Source organism: Columba livia, chromosome W (genome assembly GCF_036013475.1).
Source record: "Columba livia isolate bColLiv1 breed racing homer chromosome W, bColLiv1.pat.W.v2, whole genome shotgun sequence".
In the NCBI taxonomy this organism is placed as follows: Eukaryota; Metazoa; Chordata; class Aves; order Columbiformes; family Columbidae; genus Columba; species Columba livia.
Window position 1 is genome coordinate 23,385,591 of NC_088641.1, and position 17,875 is coordinate 23,403,465.

General features: G+C 44.2%; 1 long non-coding RNA gene across 1 annotated transcript; it reads right to left on the reverse strand.

The window, feature by feature from the left end:
- Positions 1-485: 485 nt before the first annotated feature.
- On the reverse strand, positions 486-7,505 carry LOC135577200 (uncharacterized). Its single transcript, XR_010468767.1, has 2 exons — positions 7,277-7,505; positions 486-2,259 (listed from the first exon to the last, which is right to left on the reverse strand). It is a non-coding gene; the product is annotated as an uncharacterized LOC135577200 (long non-coding RNA).
- Between the last annotated feature and the right edge of the window lie 10,370 nt (positions 7,506-17,875).

Sequence of the window (17,875 nt, forward strand, 5' to 3'; positions counted from 1 at the left end):
CTTATTTGCCTCTTGCAGCAAGCAATCATTTTCTGGCTAGCAGAATTACAACAAGCTTGCCAGGCCTCCCAGCTGTGTGTGAATAACATATCCCATAGTGTTATTTCACAGCACGACCTTTCTTTGGGCAATAAAATTCACTTGAACTTCCTATGCCAGTTTCTCTCATTCCGCTTTCAGATGGCTGCAACTTCTCCAGCCTTGAAACTGGCCACAGGAGAGACTTCTGCCAAGACTGGCCACATACTGAATTAACCAGTATTTAAAGTGCTTAAGAAAAATATGCCACAGCAGCTGAGCTGGTCTTCATTACAGTCCTGATGTCCTCACAAGACAAAGATACAGTACACGAGATAGCTGGAATCCTGCCAAATAAGCTTTTGAATGATTGATTTTCATGCAGTAGCAGTTGAAGCCTGCGGGGAGAAACCCCACCATAAGTCCTGACCTGAGAAGGCGGAGGAAGAAATGCAGCCGACTCAATATGAGTGATAAAGCATACTTCGATTTATTGATAAGTTGCACACACTCATATAGCCCTTTAGATAATTATGCCTACTAGTCATTCAATGATTGGAGAGAATACATAATTAGCCCAACCCTCTTTGCGGTTTCTCTGGTATGCAAGTTCCTTCTTTTCCCGGAGCTGGTTCCTGAAAGTTGTTTACCGAAACTCATCTTTGCCCGTAAGTGACCGAGGTTTCCTCCGGTCACCAGCCGCCTCTGACTCTTGCTCACTGAGGCCTACTGGGGCCTACTTATGCTAACTAGAACAAACTTTCCTGATACAGAGGATCACTGGAACCATGCCCCTTTTCCCGTAGCCATTCCCCAACAATTCCCCCTTTTTCTTTTTGGGCCAATAATACCTCTTTGCGAAAAGCAGATTCAATAAATTTGATACACATATTGCGAATGCAAGATAAACAGCAAATCCCAATACCTAAAATAAGAATAATAAAGATAAAACCAACCAATATTGGCTTTAAAAAGGCTAGCAGCCAATTTGGAAATCCCAGCGAAGCCCACCACTTGCCAAAAGGATCATCATCCACCTGCAATTTTTTCACACGATCCTGTAATTGCTTTAACTGTGACTGAATAGACTTACTATGATCAGATATATTAAAGCAACACATACCATCAAACTCCTCACACCCATGTCCTTGAGCTAAAAGCAGAAAGTCAATTGCAGCTCGATTCTGTAACACAGCGTGCCTTATTCCTGCTAAATCATCAGCCATTTGTGATAATATGCTTGATGTCATATTTGCCTGCTTTCCTGCCCAACATGCTAACTTCTTGAGATTATTCGCATTCCAAGCAGCCATTGCTCCTGGGACAAAAAACGATGTGAAGATAGCTTCCGTAGTGCTAGGTAACTGCACTGTATCATCACAGCTTGCCTCTAAGATCTGTCTTTTAATTCGTGTTCGATTAAATTTTGATATCATCTGAGCTTTACTAGGTGCAAAAATAGTTAAACGCCCCAAGTAACAAGGCCCCCCAACTGGCCTCCATGGAATGCTTGACCATGCTCTATCCCCACATATCAAAAATAATCCAGGCGCCAAATCCTTAGCACCAGTAACGTTGAGGCCCTCAACGCCTCCACTTTTCCATGTCAAATTCCACCAATTGTTGCGTGATGACACATTGGTGTAAGTGGACCATCCGGGCTGTGTCCATGACACATTATGATAATACTCATAACCCCCAAAACTCACAGCTCCAGTTCCATTATCCGCTTGATATGCTGGCCTCGTGTTGGAACAATTTGTTCGATACGTAACATTCCAAATATCTGCAGGACCTACTGACATCAGCAAATCTAATTCTTATGGCTCATCATAAATAGACACATTTAAAGCAGCAATTAAGCAAGCTAAGCGACATGATTCCTGGTAAAAGGGTAAATGTGGCAGGCATTCTCCTTTGCTACGTTTATCTTCCAATTCCTTCGTGCAATTGCAATTGCAAGCGCCCCAACTCGTGCTGTTAATCCAATCCGTCAAGGCTTCCACGGAATCATTAACAGATAAAGGGTAACCAATGAGGCAAGTCTTGAATGGCTCTTGTGCAGAAGCAAGGCTTAAACAAAAGTTCGAATTACCAGTCAAATTAGCCCATGTTACCCAAATGTTCTCATTCTTCATAAGCAGATGTGGATTCGCCAAGACTCCAACAATAATAAATCCCAGAAATAGCATTAGTCCTTCAACACTGGGCGAACCCATTTTGCTGGCACCCATCTTGATCCTGTGGGAGTAAGTACACACATATATCCTCTGCCAATATATTGAACCTCAGCTGGACCCTCCCACTGACCTGTTTCTGGATTTCTATATAACACCTTCATCTGCATAGGGGTCTTCTTTGCAAGGCCTGAATGTATTCTCACCGGTGGATCCTCAGCTGACCCAAATATACATAAGTAGTTCAATACAAACAGTGTCTTAAAGACCCGCTCCTGATAGTCTACGACATCATTGAATTTCCGCAAATACTGCTTCAACGTCTGATTCATTCGTTCTACAATTGCTTGACCCGTAGGCGAGTGTGGGATCCCTGTAACATGCTGTATTCCCCAGCACTGACAGAACTTACGCATTTTCTCACTACTGTATGCAGGACCATTGTCTGTCTTTATTTGCCCTGGGACTCCCATAACTGCAAAGCAAGCCGTCAAATGCCTTGTAACATGACTAGCTTTTTCTCCTGTCTGCGGTGTAGCCCATACAAAGTGACTATATGTGTCTATTGTTACATGTAAATACTTAAGCCGGCCCATTTCAGGAACATGCGTGACATCCATCTGCCATATCTCATTAGGTCCTAGGCCTCTAGGATTAACCCCTACTCCTAGCCCCAATCCATGATGACTACATTGTGGGCATGCACGCACTATCCCTTTAGCTTCATCAACAGTGATTTGAAATTGGGTATGTAATCCTTTCGCATTTTGGTGAAATATTCCATGTGACTCCCTCGCTTTCACGAAATCACTAACAGGTGCAGAGTAAGCTACCAATCTATCAACTCGGGCATTTCCTTCCCCTAGGCCACAATCCCACATATGACTTCTGATGTGAATAACTGCATACGGTTTAGTCCTTCCCTGTACCAATGTACGCAATTGTCTAAACAAATCCCCCAAACGAGCCTGTTTAATATCCTTGATCTGCGCATCCTCAATTCTCTGCAGTACACCTGCCACATACAGGGAATCAGTCACCACATTAACAGCCTCATTCCTCCAAGTCCCCATAGCCCATACTACAGCAGCAAGTTCGAGGGTCTGCAACGAATCCTCTGGAACTGCCTCCAGCAAGTGGTGGTGCCACTCACCGTCGACGTTCCATGTAATGGCAGCCCTTCTCAATTTCTTTCCTGCATCAGTAAACACCGTCTGGGCTTTTTCAAGGGGCGACTTACTTCAGAGAGGCTTCTGCATCCATTCATTATGACTGACCCACTGTATGAGTGCCGCCTTAACTGGAAGCAATGATAATTCAGTGGCTGCTGAGAACAGGCAATCACGCAGATCCTCACTATTCTGTATATACCAATCGATTACTTCCTTAGACATGGGCACATATATTACTGCTAACTCCTGTCCTGTCACCTGCAATATTCGCTTACGACCTTTCCTTATCAACTCTGCCAAAATTTCAATTTTTGGTTGTATCGATTTCCTAGGCTGTAAACGCGGAAACACCCATTCTAATATTCTCAATGCCTCTTGCTCCCCCTTTGTCTTTTTACATTGCGTAAGAGCTCCTACAAGGTGACCTGCCGTTTGAAAAATGGAAAATTCGACCGGTATATCGGGATCACGGCGGTCACAAAACCGCGACATGATCAAATCAGACAGACATTGTAACATAGTTTGCTGCTCAGATGACAAGATGACTGGAGCTGCTGGATCCGTGCCCTTAAGCAGAGGTCGTAATACTTCCAGTTGATCATTGGTGATACCTACGACAGGACGCAACCACTGTAAATCACCCATTAATTTCTGCACATCGTGAAGTGTTTTGACTACAGTAGTAATCTGTGGCTTCTGTGGATGAATTTGAGAATCCGAGATCTTCCAGCCTAGGTACAACCATGGCTCCTTCCTTTGAATTTTTTCCTAAGCTATTACCAGTCCTTCCCTTTCCAATTGAGTGTGTAAGAACTGTATCTGTTGCTCTGTAAAATCAACCTCCTGAGCAATAAGGATATCGTCCATATAATGATAGACAAGGGCTGTAGGCCATGCTTCTCGAATGGGACGCAAGGCATTGTCAACAAACAACTGACACAATGTCGGGCTATTTTTCATTCCCTGAGGTAACACTGTCCATTCAAATCGCTGGGCAGGTGCTTCCTTGTTGATGGCTGGCAATGTAAACGCAAATCGCTGTGTATCATTGGGGTGTAACAAGATAGTAAAGAAACAGTCCTTTAAGTCTACTATCAGTAATTTCCATTTTTCAGGCAGCATCGCTGGATTTGGTAAACCCGGTTGCAAAGCTCCCATTGCCTGCATTTGTGCATTTACGGCCCTCAGGTCATGCAGTAATCGATATTTCCCCGATTTCTTCTTGATCACAAAAATAGGAGCGTTCCATGGACTCGTCGACAATTGCAAATGTCCCTGCTTTAGTTGTTCCTCCACTAATTGATGTGCGGCTGCCAGGCTTTCCATTTTTAACGGCCACTGCTCGACCCATATTGGATCCTCAGAAATCCATTTTAGCGCGATCGGGAAAGCCCATTTTGCAGTGACCGTTAGCGAAAAGCCCCTTCTGTTGTCAAGATCACTCCAAGATGATCCAAAACATCTCGACCTATCAAGCCATTTACACCATTGGGTAAATTCATTACTGTAACATAAGCACTAGCCTTGCGACCATCAATGATCAAAACGATGCGATCAATACTACGGCGTACCGACGAATGACCCCCTACACCTTCTACTCCTCTGTCCATGGATTTCGTCGGCCACTCCAGAGGCCATGCATTTTCATCCACGATGGTTAAATCTGCCCCAGTATCTAACAACATGGACAGTAACAAAAATCGGCCTCTGCATTCCATTCGCACTGTCGTATTTGGTCGCTGATTCATGGTCATCGTTAGTAATGCCGCAGGTCCTGTAGATCCAAAACCTTGATCGCCTCAATCCTCTTGGGATACTGCTTTCATGTCTTTTGCTAGCTGTGTTAAAGGTATCAATTGCGCAATTCTACTGCCCTGGGGAATATGGATAGGTGGAAATAGCGTTTGAACCATGATCTGTATGGTACCTGTATAGTCCGCATCGATAAGGCCAGGAATAATTGTCAGTCCTTTCATACTGCTTGAAGATCGCCCTATCAATAAGGCACCTTGTGGTTGTCCATTAATTATTAAGAGCGCTTTTACCGTCGTCGCCACTTGTTGCGGTCTGGAGTCTGTTAAGGTTATTTCTACTGCGGTTGCCAAGTCCAACCCGAGGCTCCCCCTTGTGGCTGGCTGGAGGGTGGCTGCGGGCTGCATGTTGCTGTTGTTGGCTCCTCCTGGCTTGTTGTTCGCTGCTCCGACATCTCGACTGCAGGAGCTGCCATTTTTGTCGGGGCGCGGCAGCTCGGCGCGCTCACTCTCCCGTTTCCCGAATAACACGCCTCCATGCTGTGGTTGGCAGATTTGCAATTTTCACACCACACTCGAGCCGCTCTGCAGTCTCGACGGATATGACCCTCCCGTCCACATCTGAAGCATTTATTACTTCTTCTTCCTTCAGTGCTGCGAGGTCGGTTTTCAGCTTCTACTGCACCAGCACGGAGCGGAGCTAAAGCAGCGAAGGCTTGTTGTTGTAGTTGTGTCTGGGCTGCTAAAGCCTGTTGCTGGGCCTGCAGGAGGTCTTTCCCTAGCCTATTCATAGCCTCTACCAACATAGCTTGGGGCCCTACCGGAACCCTGCTCATCCGGTCTAACATCAATTCAATCGTAGTATCTATTGGCAATGTTATTAAAATGGAACGAGTTGCCTGATTCGAATTCCGAACCGCACATTGCCTCAACAACGCTGCTCTCATCCATTCAGGCACATCTGCTTGCTCTATTGCCGCAGTAACTCTATCCACAAAATACGAGAAAGCCTCCACTCTACCCTGCTTTATGGACATATAGGAAGGCGTTGGCTGTGCTGTCTTGACGTGCTCAATCGCCTGTCTTGCTGTCCGCATTGCCTCAATACACCTTTCTGGCCCCATCTGTAGCTGTGCCCGTACTTCAAGAAATGGTCCTGTACCCATCAACTGCTCTACCGTAACTCCATTTAGCGGATCATTAGGCCCCCTCCTTTGTTGCACCGACGCTTCACAAAATCGTTGCCAGTGTGCTTGCCACAACAACTGCGACTGTGTCATAATCATTCTCATGATCACCTTAAGATCTTCCGGAACTAACACTGTACTTCCAAAGACATAATTCAACATCTGTTTAGACGGTTCTCCATGCAAACCAGACTCCGACACAGTACTCCTGAGCTGAGATAACAGCTTCCAGCTAATTGGATTGTATTCTGCCTGCATATCCCCATGCTGATCCCTTTGAAACACTGCCGGAAACGCTAAAGGAGTAAAATCTCCACCTTCTGCTGCATCCTCCATGATTTTTCTCCAATTAAGCAGCATAGGACGCCTACCCTGATCTAACTTAACCGCGTGCTCCTCCTTACCTGACTCACTTACTTCACTCACACTTTCTACTTCACTATGACTATCTCCTTGTTCCTGTCCCTCCGCATTCCGCTCCGATTCCCCTCTCTCCGTAACCTTAACCGTTTGCCAACAAGGTGGATTAGGAACCCGACAATTACTAAACAACAAATCATTAGTCTGCGGTGGTGGCGCAGACCCACCCGAAAAAGGCGAAATTCTGGCATCTAATAGCGGAGCAGACGGCTCCAAACGACCTAATTTCTGTGAAGCAACTGCAGCCAAATTTTTCTTGACCTTATGCCGTTTAATATTGTTTATAACCTCTCGCCACGGTTTCATTAACTTTTTCGCTGTTTTATCCTCATCTATAACCATATCACATAAAACATCCCCTAATTTCCTCCACTCCATCAAATAAAGAATCAGGATCCTGAAAACACTCCTTAGCTTTTCCCGTTGCTACTAGTCCAGCTAGCTGTTTAATGCAACTATGATCCACCCCCCGCTTTTCTAAAAAGCTTTGTAACAAATCTAGGGCTACTTCTAAATCCATGCTACCGTTATTCATAACCAAAGCACGGTACCTCCTCCTGCGCTTTAAAGACCTCCTTGCAGCCCTCCTGTAGCCCAGCAACGGCGAACTTCAATCGGTTCAGGCGTCGGAGACAATACACCGCAGCACAGTGTTCGATTGCTCTTGCCTGCCGGTCGCTGCTCCCGGCGCCGCTCCTGTCCCTATCCGCCACTCAGGTCCCTGTTCGGGCGCCAAATGCGGGGAGAAACCCCACCATAAGTCCTGACCTGAGAAGGCGGAGGAAGAAATGCAGCCGACTCAATATGAGTGATAAAGCATACTTCGATTTATTGATAAGTTGCACACACTCATATAGCCCTTTAGATAATTATGCCTACTAGTCATTCAATGATTGGAGAGAATACATAATTAGCCCAACCCTCTTTGCGGTTTCTCTGGTATGCAAGTTCCTTCTTTTCCCGGAGCTGGTTCCTGAAAGTTGTTTACCGAAACTCATCTTTGCCCGTAAGTGACCGAGGTTTCCTCCGGTCACCAGCCGCCTCTGACTCTTGCTCACTGAGGCCTACTGGGGCCTACTCATGCTAACTAGAACAAACTTTCCTGATACAGAGGATCACTGGAACCATGCCCCTTTTCCCGTAGCCATTCCCCAACAGAAGCCCCAGGCCCTGAGGATGCTGACACCTCCCAGCCTCTTAGATACTGACCTGAGAACAGAGGCACTGAACTCTGCTCTCAGCTGGAGAGCAGAGCAAGCCTGAGTGCTCCTTTATTAATACAAGCCCTACTTAAAAATAACTGCCTCCATTTCAGTTTTAATCACAGTTTCATGACACTTTTTATCCATGTGGCAGGTTGCTATAGAAGGTAGAGTTCCCCTCAGCCAAGGCTATATACACTGCTGATATTCCTCATGTCAGATCTAGCAGACCTGTAGCCATGAAGGTGTTGGACTGGCCCTGTGACCTGATGTGAAATAATCCTTTCCACCTCCCAAGAATGGGCTATTACGCCTGATGAATGAGTGGCCCAACTGACCACGATTGCTAGATCCAACACAAGAGGTATCAGGAACAGAGTTTACTACATTGTAAAACTGCATGTCAGGTGACCAGTCCCTATACCAAACCTTTGAAAAGCTAACCTGTGTAGAAGGGTGATAACAGGTGCTTTATACATTTTTATACCATTGTATTAGCTGTAATTTCACCAACAGATAAAACTACTGGAATAAGTTAACTTCAGTATTTAGAGGCATTGACCTTTGCCTGTGAGGGTGAGGACTTTAATAAGGAAACACTGATTTAATCTACTACACCGCAGAATGGAAAACATGCTTTTACATACTGCTGCGGTGCATAAAATATGCCAATTTTCTCCAACCTGCTGCTACTGTTGTTCCTAAAACTTTCCTTTTGCTTTCCTCACCAGGATCATCAGAATTTCATGCCCAAGCTTGATGAAATCTTGGTGCTGAAGTCAAAGTGTATCCAAACAATGTGAACCCAGCTTCAGCTCTATTTAGCCTTTCCTGGCACTGACATGTCCCTGCAAACACCTCCACCAGTTTAAACCTTCTTTGCTTGCACATGCACAAGAACAGCTACAGAAACAACCAGCCAGTGTTTCACCACACTTGGTGCTGCAGAGTGTGAGTGGGTAGGGTATAGTTTTTGGTTTGATGTTTGTGATTAGTGCATATTTTAGATAAGGATGGAGAGGATTCTGAATAAATGAGAGATGACTACTTGGCACCACAAGCTTTGTATTTCATCAATACCAGTAAGCCACATTCTTAAGAATAACAATTCACCAGCCTTTAAATATCTCACCAAGCAACAGGAGGCAGCCCTGTCCACAGTATTCATAGCAATTTCTCATATGTTAAAGGCACTTCTCTGTTGCCAAGAAAATGAGGGGAAAAAAAAAACACCAAACACTTTGAAGCCAGACACAGGTCTGAACAGAAATGCTCAAAAGCTACTCAAAAAAGTGTTTGCAAACAGAAGCCAGGAAAGAGAGAGAAGCCACTGTTTGTTAAGTACACTAACATAACTAGACCATAAGTAAATAGAAGTCAAGGCAGGACAAGAAGTGCAGTTGTTTTCAGAAGAAGGCAGGCTGTTGTCATATTTGTTCTTTGCTTGGGACTAACACTCCAGAGCTCCTGAAAGAGGTGGCTTAAGTTATGAGTGATGAGTGGCTTTCTAGGGACTTTGTACCAAAGGTTTATCTAGCATGTTAATAAGCATGTGGGTTTCATACTGCTGCCAACATGGAGAGGCCAACAGCTTACCCACTGCAAACAATGTCTGATCTCTGCACTATGGCACAGTTGTAGAGTGCTCATCATCAAGCTTGACAGAACTTATTTTTCACATGAGAAGAGGGTTTAGTTAGAGGCAGAGGGATTTCAGAAGCTGATAACAGTGCTGTTATGTGAAGCTGGTATTTGAATCAAGAACTACAGAATGATCAGCTGGAGCCCTGCAAATGCTCTGGTGCTGCATGTATTACATCTGAACCACAAAATAGGTCCACTTGCTGAAGCCGCAAGTGACCTTGAAACATGCTCAGCTGACAACATGCTGTGCAAGCATTTCCACTTCCAAAATAAGGCTGTTGCAGCACATTCAGCCATCTCAGTTTCTCCTCAGTAATGCCTGAAGTAGCTCAAAGCCTGCTCAGTAGCCAGAAATGCCAAGGGTAAGGGAACACTGCTGTCTGACCAGCTATGAATGAATTTGACTACCTGCTTCTACGGCTACCCTGAGAAGCCCAGGTTTGGCTGAGCAGCAATGCAGGAATTGCAGTTACACTCAGTTATCCGGGTTGCATATTTGGTGCAAACACTCCCAGGAATGTCACACAGCATAGCACTGGGGAACAGAAGTGCAATGGGAGAATTCATAACAGAAGAAAGTCCTACATCAATGCATCAATGCCCTGACTTTTTTTTTTTTTTTTTTTTTTTTTTTTTTTAGCACTGGTTAGTCTCTGTCTTGCAATTGAGACTGGATTACTCTGTGGAGCAGAGTCCCTCCGGGGTCTGAGTTTATGACTCTCAAGATGGTTCCTGTTCCCAAGTTACAGCAAGTCATACCTGAACCCAGGTCTCCCAGACCCCTTTTCAGAAGCCTTCCTCACTCAGAGAAATGAGGCTTCCAGTAGCAAGACTCTTAGTATCAGTTGTATTTTGGTATTTATGCACAGTGCAGAGCAGTGGTGCTTGACAGCCACCAGAAAGCTATAAAGCAGTGAGACACCCATCATCTTGTTAAAACTATGGAGGGAAGAACAGGCATTAAACTGAGCTCCCCTTTAAAACAAGCAACTCTTAGAAAGCCTCCTACCTCCTGGGGCTAAGGATAGCTTTCCTGTGCATGAGACGAGGAAAACATGTGGCCATTGGGTAGTCCTTGTACTTTCTGAAAGCATAAATGGATCTGAGCACTTACAATCATTTCCCCAGCACTTTCTCAGCAAGTACACAGAAAACAGGGCTATTGGGGAGCTGCTAAGGAGTTCTGCAACTTAGTTTGGAGCTGAGGAAAAGGTCAGACTGTGAGATGTGTGTGCAGTTCAGAGGAAAATGAGATGCCCAGCCAGTAACATGGTGCTAGGGAGGAAACCTTTCACTCCACATACTCTGACATTTGGGAGATGAGTACTGGTTGATTATACTTTCAGTTTTTTTAAAGAGCAGCTCAGCAAAGTACATTCACAGATATTTTCAGTCTCTTACCCAAGCTGGCCATTTCTAAAGAAATACACAAGGAAGAACCATTTGCACAACCAGTAGTGCCATGCCCTAACCTCGGTATTTTCAGAGGTAGTTGTAACAAGACAGGTGAGTGACCAAAAATTTCAATGAGCAGAGGAGATGGGATTTAAGTCAGCTACCAAATTTGAGCCACCTGTGAATCCTGTCCAGTCCACCATGAAAATGGCAAGTCTGTCTGGCAGATCTGAACCCCAATGCAAATTCCCAAAGCAGGAACTATTAATATTTGCTCCCTGGAGAAATGGGCAGGAACACTGAGGGAAAAACAAAACATAAACAAAAACAAACCCAACAAAAACCAAACCACCAAAAAAAAAAAAAAACCAAACCAACAAAAAACCCCACAAAAAACAAAATCCAAACAAACAAAATCCACAACAAACCAAAAAAACCCACACAAACACCACACACATACACAAAAAAAAAAACACACCAAAAAAACCCCAACCAAAAACAAAACCAGAAACAAACAGAAAACCACAAAACAACATAAAAAAATCAGTTTTCCAAGGTCTGATAATCTTGTTTAAAATGGAGCCATCCAGCCAATGCCTAAGACTATACCTTGTTAAATGTGAGATTTTATTATCAGTCTGTTCTCAGAATTTTATTTTTTCCCACTGAATGTAAAAAAAAAAAAAATAAAATAAAAAAAGCATCCCTGGCTGTGAAAATACACCCATCCTTAGCAATAAAAGGACTTACAGACATGCTTGAAGTGCTGCATGCCCAAGAGATATCAAAAGTGGGCTCCTGGTATGCAATGGAAACTATCGAAGCTGTTGTCAAAACCAGCAACATTTTTCTCTCCAATCTTAAGGTTATTACCTAGATACTGTTTTAATTCTTGTGTGAAAATGTGCTTGATGAGCATTTTAAGTGTCATCCCCTTCCTGCTGTTTGATATTGCACTTTCATCTAGGCGTTCCTGCTCTGGCAGAAGGATTGGACTAGATGATCTTTCGAGGTCCCTTCCAATCCTTAACATTCTGTGACTCTGTGTAAGACCTGATATGAATGGTTTTCATTTCAACTTGAGGAACATATGTGAAATTATTTGTCATTACAACAGTCTGAGATTAAGAAAGCCTGGCCACATACGATCAAATAAATACAGAACTAAAATGGGTCCTACATCACATCCCCTCCACCTTTCTTAAAGAAATCTTGCAACAGCAGTTCTTTAAAATGTTTGTATAATTTCAAACTGCATTACAGCATTGCAGACACCCATTGTTTGTTACTCATATACACTCTCATACAACTTCACCAGGTCCCATAACAGAAGGAAATGCAGTTGTGGACTCTTATACTGTAGCTACAGTCTGCTTCCAGTCTGCCAGGGCTTCACATGCTTTTTTCCATCAAAATGCTGCTGCCTTAAAAAAGACGTTCGATCGGACACTAGAACAAGCAAAGGACACAGTTTGCTCTTGCCCGGAATGTCAAGGACTTATTACAAATTTACACTCTCTTGGAGTTAACCCTCACGGGCTCACAGCTAATGCCATTTAGCAGACATATATTTTGGCCATTTGAAATATGTACACGTTTGAATAGATACGCTTTCAGGTATGCTTTGTGCATCTGCTTATACTAGTGAGAAAAGCAAGGATGTTCAGTGCCACTGGACCTACTGTTTTGCTATGCTGGGTGTGCCACAACAGATTATAAACTGACCACAGTCCTGGCTACACTACCAGATCCATACAATATTTTTTGTAGCAATGGAGCGTTTTGCATGTCACAGGTATTCCACATTCTCCCACTGGACAGGATATTATTGAACAGGTGCATTCCACACTGAAAGAAATGTTATTAAAACAAAAAAGGGGGAATATGATGCCTCAAGAACAAATAGACAATGCAACATATACTTTAAACATTTGAATCATGCTATGCCTTCCTCCTCTATCACAGCAGTGGAAAAACTCTTCTGTGCTCTAGAATCACTGTCTCAGAAACCAAATGGCAAGGGCCTGTAGAGTTAATCACCTGAAGAAGGGGATATGTGTGTGTTCTTCTTCCAACAGGACCAAAGTGTCTTCCTGCGAAATACGTTAAACCTGACTGAGTTAGAGAAACACGACACAGAACCCAACGTCAGAGATGCAGCATCTGTCCCTACAGCAGAGGGTAACGAAGAAATGGAAGAGACCGAAGAAAAAGGCCAGTGATGTTACCTGGGGGCAGCTGAAGAAGTTACAGCAAAATGCAAGTACTATGATGGCAGCTGCAGGTGCCCCCTCACTCCAGTTAACACCTTCTTAGCCTACTTGGCTATCATCTCCTGCAACAGTGCAGTAACAATGACATGCACTGGGTAGGTGGTGCATGGATACCACCAGAAGGTCAATTGCTAGAAAACAAGGATTGGATTAAATTTAATCAAACACAACAATAATTTGTTGAGACCCCTCCTGTATATATTTCTAAGAAACCAATGAACAATTGTTTGTCAGAGAAGTTTCACTTGCTTTATCAGTGATGGGAGATGGAGGGGTGGTTCAGAGCAATTTGGATTTTGTTTCCATTCTGGGGCTTAACGTGCAAGGTATCTAAAGTAACCACAGAAGATGTTTTGAGTTTGTATTGGGCGCCCTGTAAATTAGAGGCACCAGCATATCCAAATGGTACAGATTTACATTATTTGGACTGGGGACTAACTGGTGAAAAAACTTTCAATGCATTTGTTTTCCTTATCAGGATGACTAACTAGCCTTCTCCAATATTTGTTAATAACTGTAATTGTTGTAATTTGCATTATTCTATTCTATAGTAGGTTGATTTGTAATGATAATGTATAACAGGAAAGTGACACATAAGGTATGATGATCCACAGAGAGCATTAAAACTCACCAACAGAATGCCCCCTTTTGACTTTGGAGGCAAGAGGTGACTGCATCACCACTCCAAAGTAGCCTGTCAGATGACTGTGGTCACAGGGTGGATTGTGTGGCAGTTGCACATTCCCCTGAGATCTGGAGCCTTCAATGGGGCCATTGATGGCTCCTTAGCTCCTTTTATGCCCCACTGTGCCTGTTCCCACATATACACCTAGGGTGGTACCAAGGTGCTGTCAGTCACATCCTCCCCTGCCTCAGGGCAGAGTGACTTCACCTCCACCAGCTGGTGGGGCAGGAGGGGTGAGACCCTCGGTCAACTGACAGGGTACTCAACAAAGGAGGTGACCAGAGTAGCTGAGAAGCTTCTGGACTATGTTGTAATGCCCACAGCCACATCTGACCAGACTATAAAATGGGGTTCCTGCCAAAGACACCCTTTGAGTGGCCTTCTCGGAGCTGCAGGTCTGTGAACTGGAGCCCTTTCCTTAGACAGGAACACCATCTAAGGAGACTTCCTGGGATTGAGAGCACCTCACCTCTTCGTTTGGGTGAGCAATTATTTACTAGATATATCCTTGAATGAGCCCTCGCCTAATCTAGGCAAGTGATTATTTCTTGGGATACCCTGAAGTGAGAGGCCTCCAGTTTTGTTTCTTGTGAGTGACAATATGCACGTTGTGGATCCTCATTATTCTTATATTGTTGTACTCCAATAATTTCCTCAACTGATATCCGAACCTGTATCTTATGTTGTTGGAGTGCTAAATAATTGTATAAACCCTGTTTCTAGTCAGTTTATTGGCTACACATTTCCAGCTAGAATTAAGTCTGTTTTGGAACTTGTTGTCCACCTAAAACTGACTTTTGAGTGCCTCCATGACACAGATAAAGAAGGAGGCAAACTTCTTTCTGTAAAGACAATTTCTGCTGAGACTGGAGAGCAGTTATCTAAGAGGAAGAATAAAACTCGACAACTCTTCACACCTCTGCAATAAATATATGTGAAGCAGCTCTATTGTGGATAGGAGATGGACAGAACACTTTGGCTACCAGAATAAAACTGCATTGTGATTGGGAATATACTCAAAAGAATTTATGTGTAATACCGTTGAAATGGAATGATAGTGTTCATGAGTGGACTCAAGTGAAACAACATCTCCAGAGAGCATTCTTGGCTAATGTGCAAGGCCTGGTTCAGGATATAGGCAGTACCCTGCAAAACAATTGTGTGATTTGCAAGAGTTAACAGTGCAAGAAATAATAGCTAACATTGTATAATAGCATAAAGTGATTAGACCCAAAAACATGGTTTTCAGGCCTCAATCTGCATATATGGATTTTTGTGGGAAATGGATGTGCTTGTGTAATATTTTTTTCTTGTAGTCCTCCGAATCACCTAGAGAATGATACAGAATGCAAAGAAGAATAAAGCCAGGATCCTTGCTGCGCTCACTGTGAACCCAATGTTCAAAAACAAAAGAGGGGGAGATGTGGGAATGGCAGGATGTGCAGTTCCAGCTAAAGGGCCTTGGACAGGTTATACAGAAGTGTGTTTTTTATGAGTGTAAGGAGTGATAGCCCAGGCCAGTGAGAATGATATCTCAGGTCGGAAACCCCCCCCCATATGTATGATGTGTGAATGTTTGGCCTGGACATGTGAATGTCGGAACGCCGCCCACAAGATATGCATGGGAACGTGACTGAAAACAGTCACAACATGAGTGGGGTGTGTTTGGAATAACATTTTTTGAAAAAACACCCTGTCTAACCTCTTGGTCCAGACCCATATCTGTAAACCTGTAAATTGAGAACTGTTAATAAAAGAGGGCTCGGCTCAGCTCTGCCTGGCTCTGCTCTCGCTGCTAACAAGAACTCTTTGTGTGTGCATATCTGTCTGTGTCTGTATGCATTGTTCCTCATCACCGCAGCACAGTGCCCAAAACAACATTCAAATCTCATCACATTGTGTCACTTGTTATATGTTTCTTCAGAAATGCCTCTCTCCTAAGACACCAGGTTAATCCCCTCTAAGGCGCTCTATCATTTTCCATCCTCAACTGGACAGGGGGGAATATAATGAAAGGCCTGTGGGTTGAGATAAGGCCTGGGAGATCACTCAGCAGTTACTGACACAGGCACAACCCAGGGACTCGACTCAGGGAAATGAATTTAATTTATTGCCAGTAAAATTAGAGTAGGATAATGAGACGTAAAACCAAATCTTAAAACACCTCTTCCCCTCTCCTTCCCAGGCTCAACTTCACTCACGATTTCTCTCATTCCTTCCCCCAATTAGTGCAAAAAGAAGGGGGAATGGGAGATCATCACATGTTGTCTCTGCCACTCCTTCCTCCTCACACTCTTCCCCTGCTTCAGCTTGGGGTCCTTCCCACAGGAGACAGTCTTCCATGAACTTCTCCAATGTGGGTCCTTCCCACAGGCTGCAGTTCTTCAAGATCTGCTCCAGCATAGATCCATTCCACAGGTGCAGTTCTTTAGAAATGGACTGCTCCAGCATGGGAGACACAGGTCCTTCCAGCAAACCTACTCCAGTGTGGGCTCCTCTCTTCACAAGGTCACAAGTCCTGCCAGGAGCCTGCTCCAGCACAGGCTCTCCATGGGATCACAGCTTCCTTCAGATGCATACACTTGCTCTGGCATGGGGTCCTCTATGGGCTGCAGATGGAGATCTGCTCCACCATTAACCTCTATGAGCTGCAGGGGCACAGCCAGCCTCACCATAGTCTTCACCACAGGCTGCAGGGGAATCTTTGCTCCTACACCCGGAGCACCTCCTACCCCTCCTTCTTAAATATGTTAGCACTGAGATGCTGCCACTGTCACTGATTGGCTCAGCTTTGGCCAGTGGCAGGTCCATCTTGGAGCCAGCTAGCACTGACTATCACATATGGGGGAAGCTTCTGACATATTTTCACGGAAGCCATGCCCATAGCCCCTCTGCTACCAAAACCTGGCCATGTAAACCCAATACAGATGTAAATCCAGAAACCTCACTGATGAAGCAAGAGCAGTACCACCAGAAAGACACAGAGGGGTATGTCTCTTTGGAAGGAGACCAGCTTTACAGGTATCACTTCCCATCTTCAACTCTCTGCTCTCACCTCTACAACAGTCTCCATAAGCAGAGTGGTTACTGTAGTGGGGGACTGTGAAAAAACTTAACATGCATTAACGCAACCAAAGAGATTACTTCATTCAGAGGTTTGGTCTGAATAGTTGTTTCTCCCCTTGCAAGACTTCTTGCCCCTTCAGGACTGTCTAGTACCAGACAGACTTGTTTGGATATTAATTCTGAGAAAACTGAAACAAGCAACACAACCAAATGCTCTCAGCAGTGACAGTAAAGCAGTTTGAGTTCTGTTTTCCAGCTTTTCTGACTAATCAGGAACTCCCTTTCTTTGTTTCCAACTGTCACATTTCTCATCTGGGAAGGAAAGCTGGGCAACTGCTTTACCTGCACCCACAGAGGCAGCAGCTGCTGACCTACCAGCTGCTGAATGTCCTCCTTCAACAAGTTTTAATTTCAGCCTCACCACTATAAGCTGGTGAAGCTCAATGCTACAGAATACGATGCACAGCAATCTGTCCTGGTCCTACTCATCATCAATCTCCACATCTCCTAGATACTTGCCAGCTACATCTCTCCTCAGCATCATTTGTTTTAAGTAAAGGTATGTAATTAACATAGTTGAACACCTCACAGAGAATTCCAGGAGTTAACACTGGACTCAAATTAGATGTTTTGGTCATATAAAGTTAACAACATAAGGGAGACAAATGCCATCCCCTTTGAGGTCCTGATGAGCTAAAACCTCCTACTGGAAAACCTAAACTGAGGCAATGAGCTGAGTAGTTTTTCCCTCCCAAAGTTCAATGCTCCCAGCTCCATGCTGTAACATGAGTTTGTATCCCTAGGCTTGGTTTTTGCAACAACACAAAAATAGGCCACAGAAAAAAGAAGCACATTCTACCACTGCAGCCGTTTGCCTGGAGACCT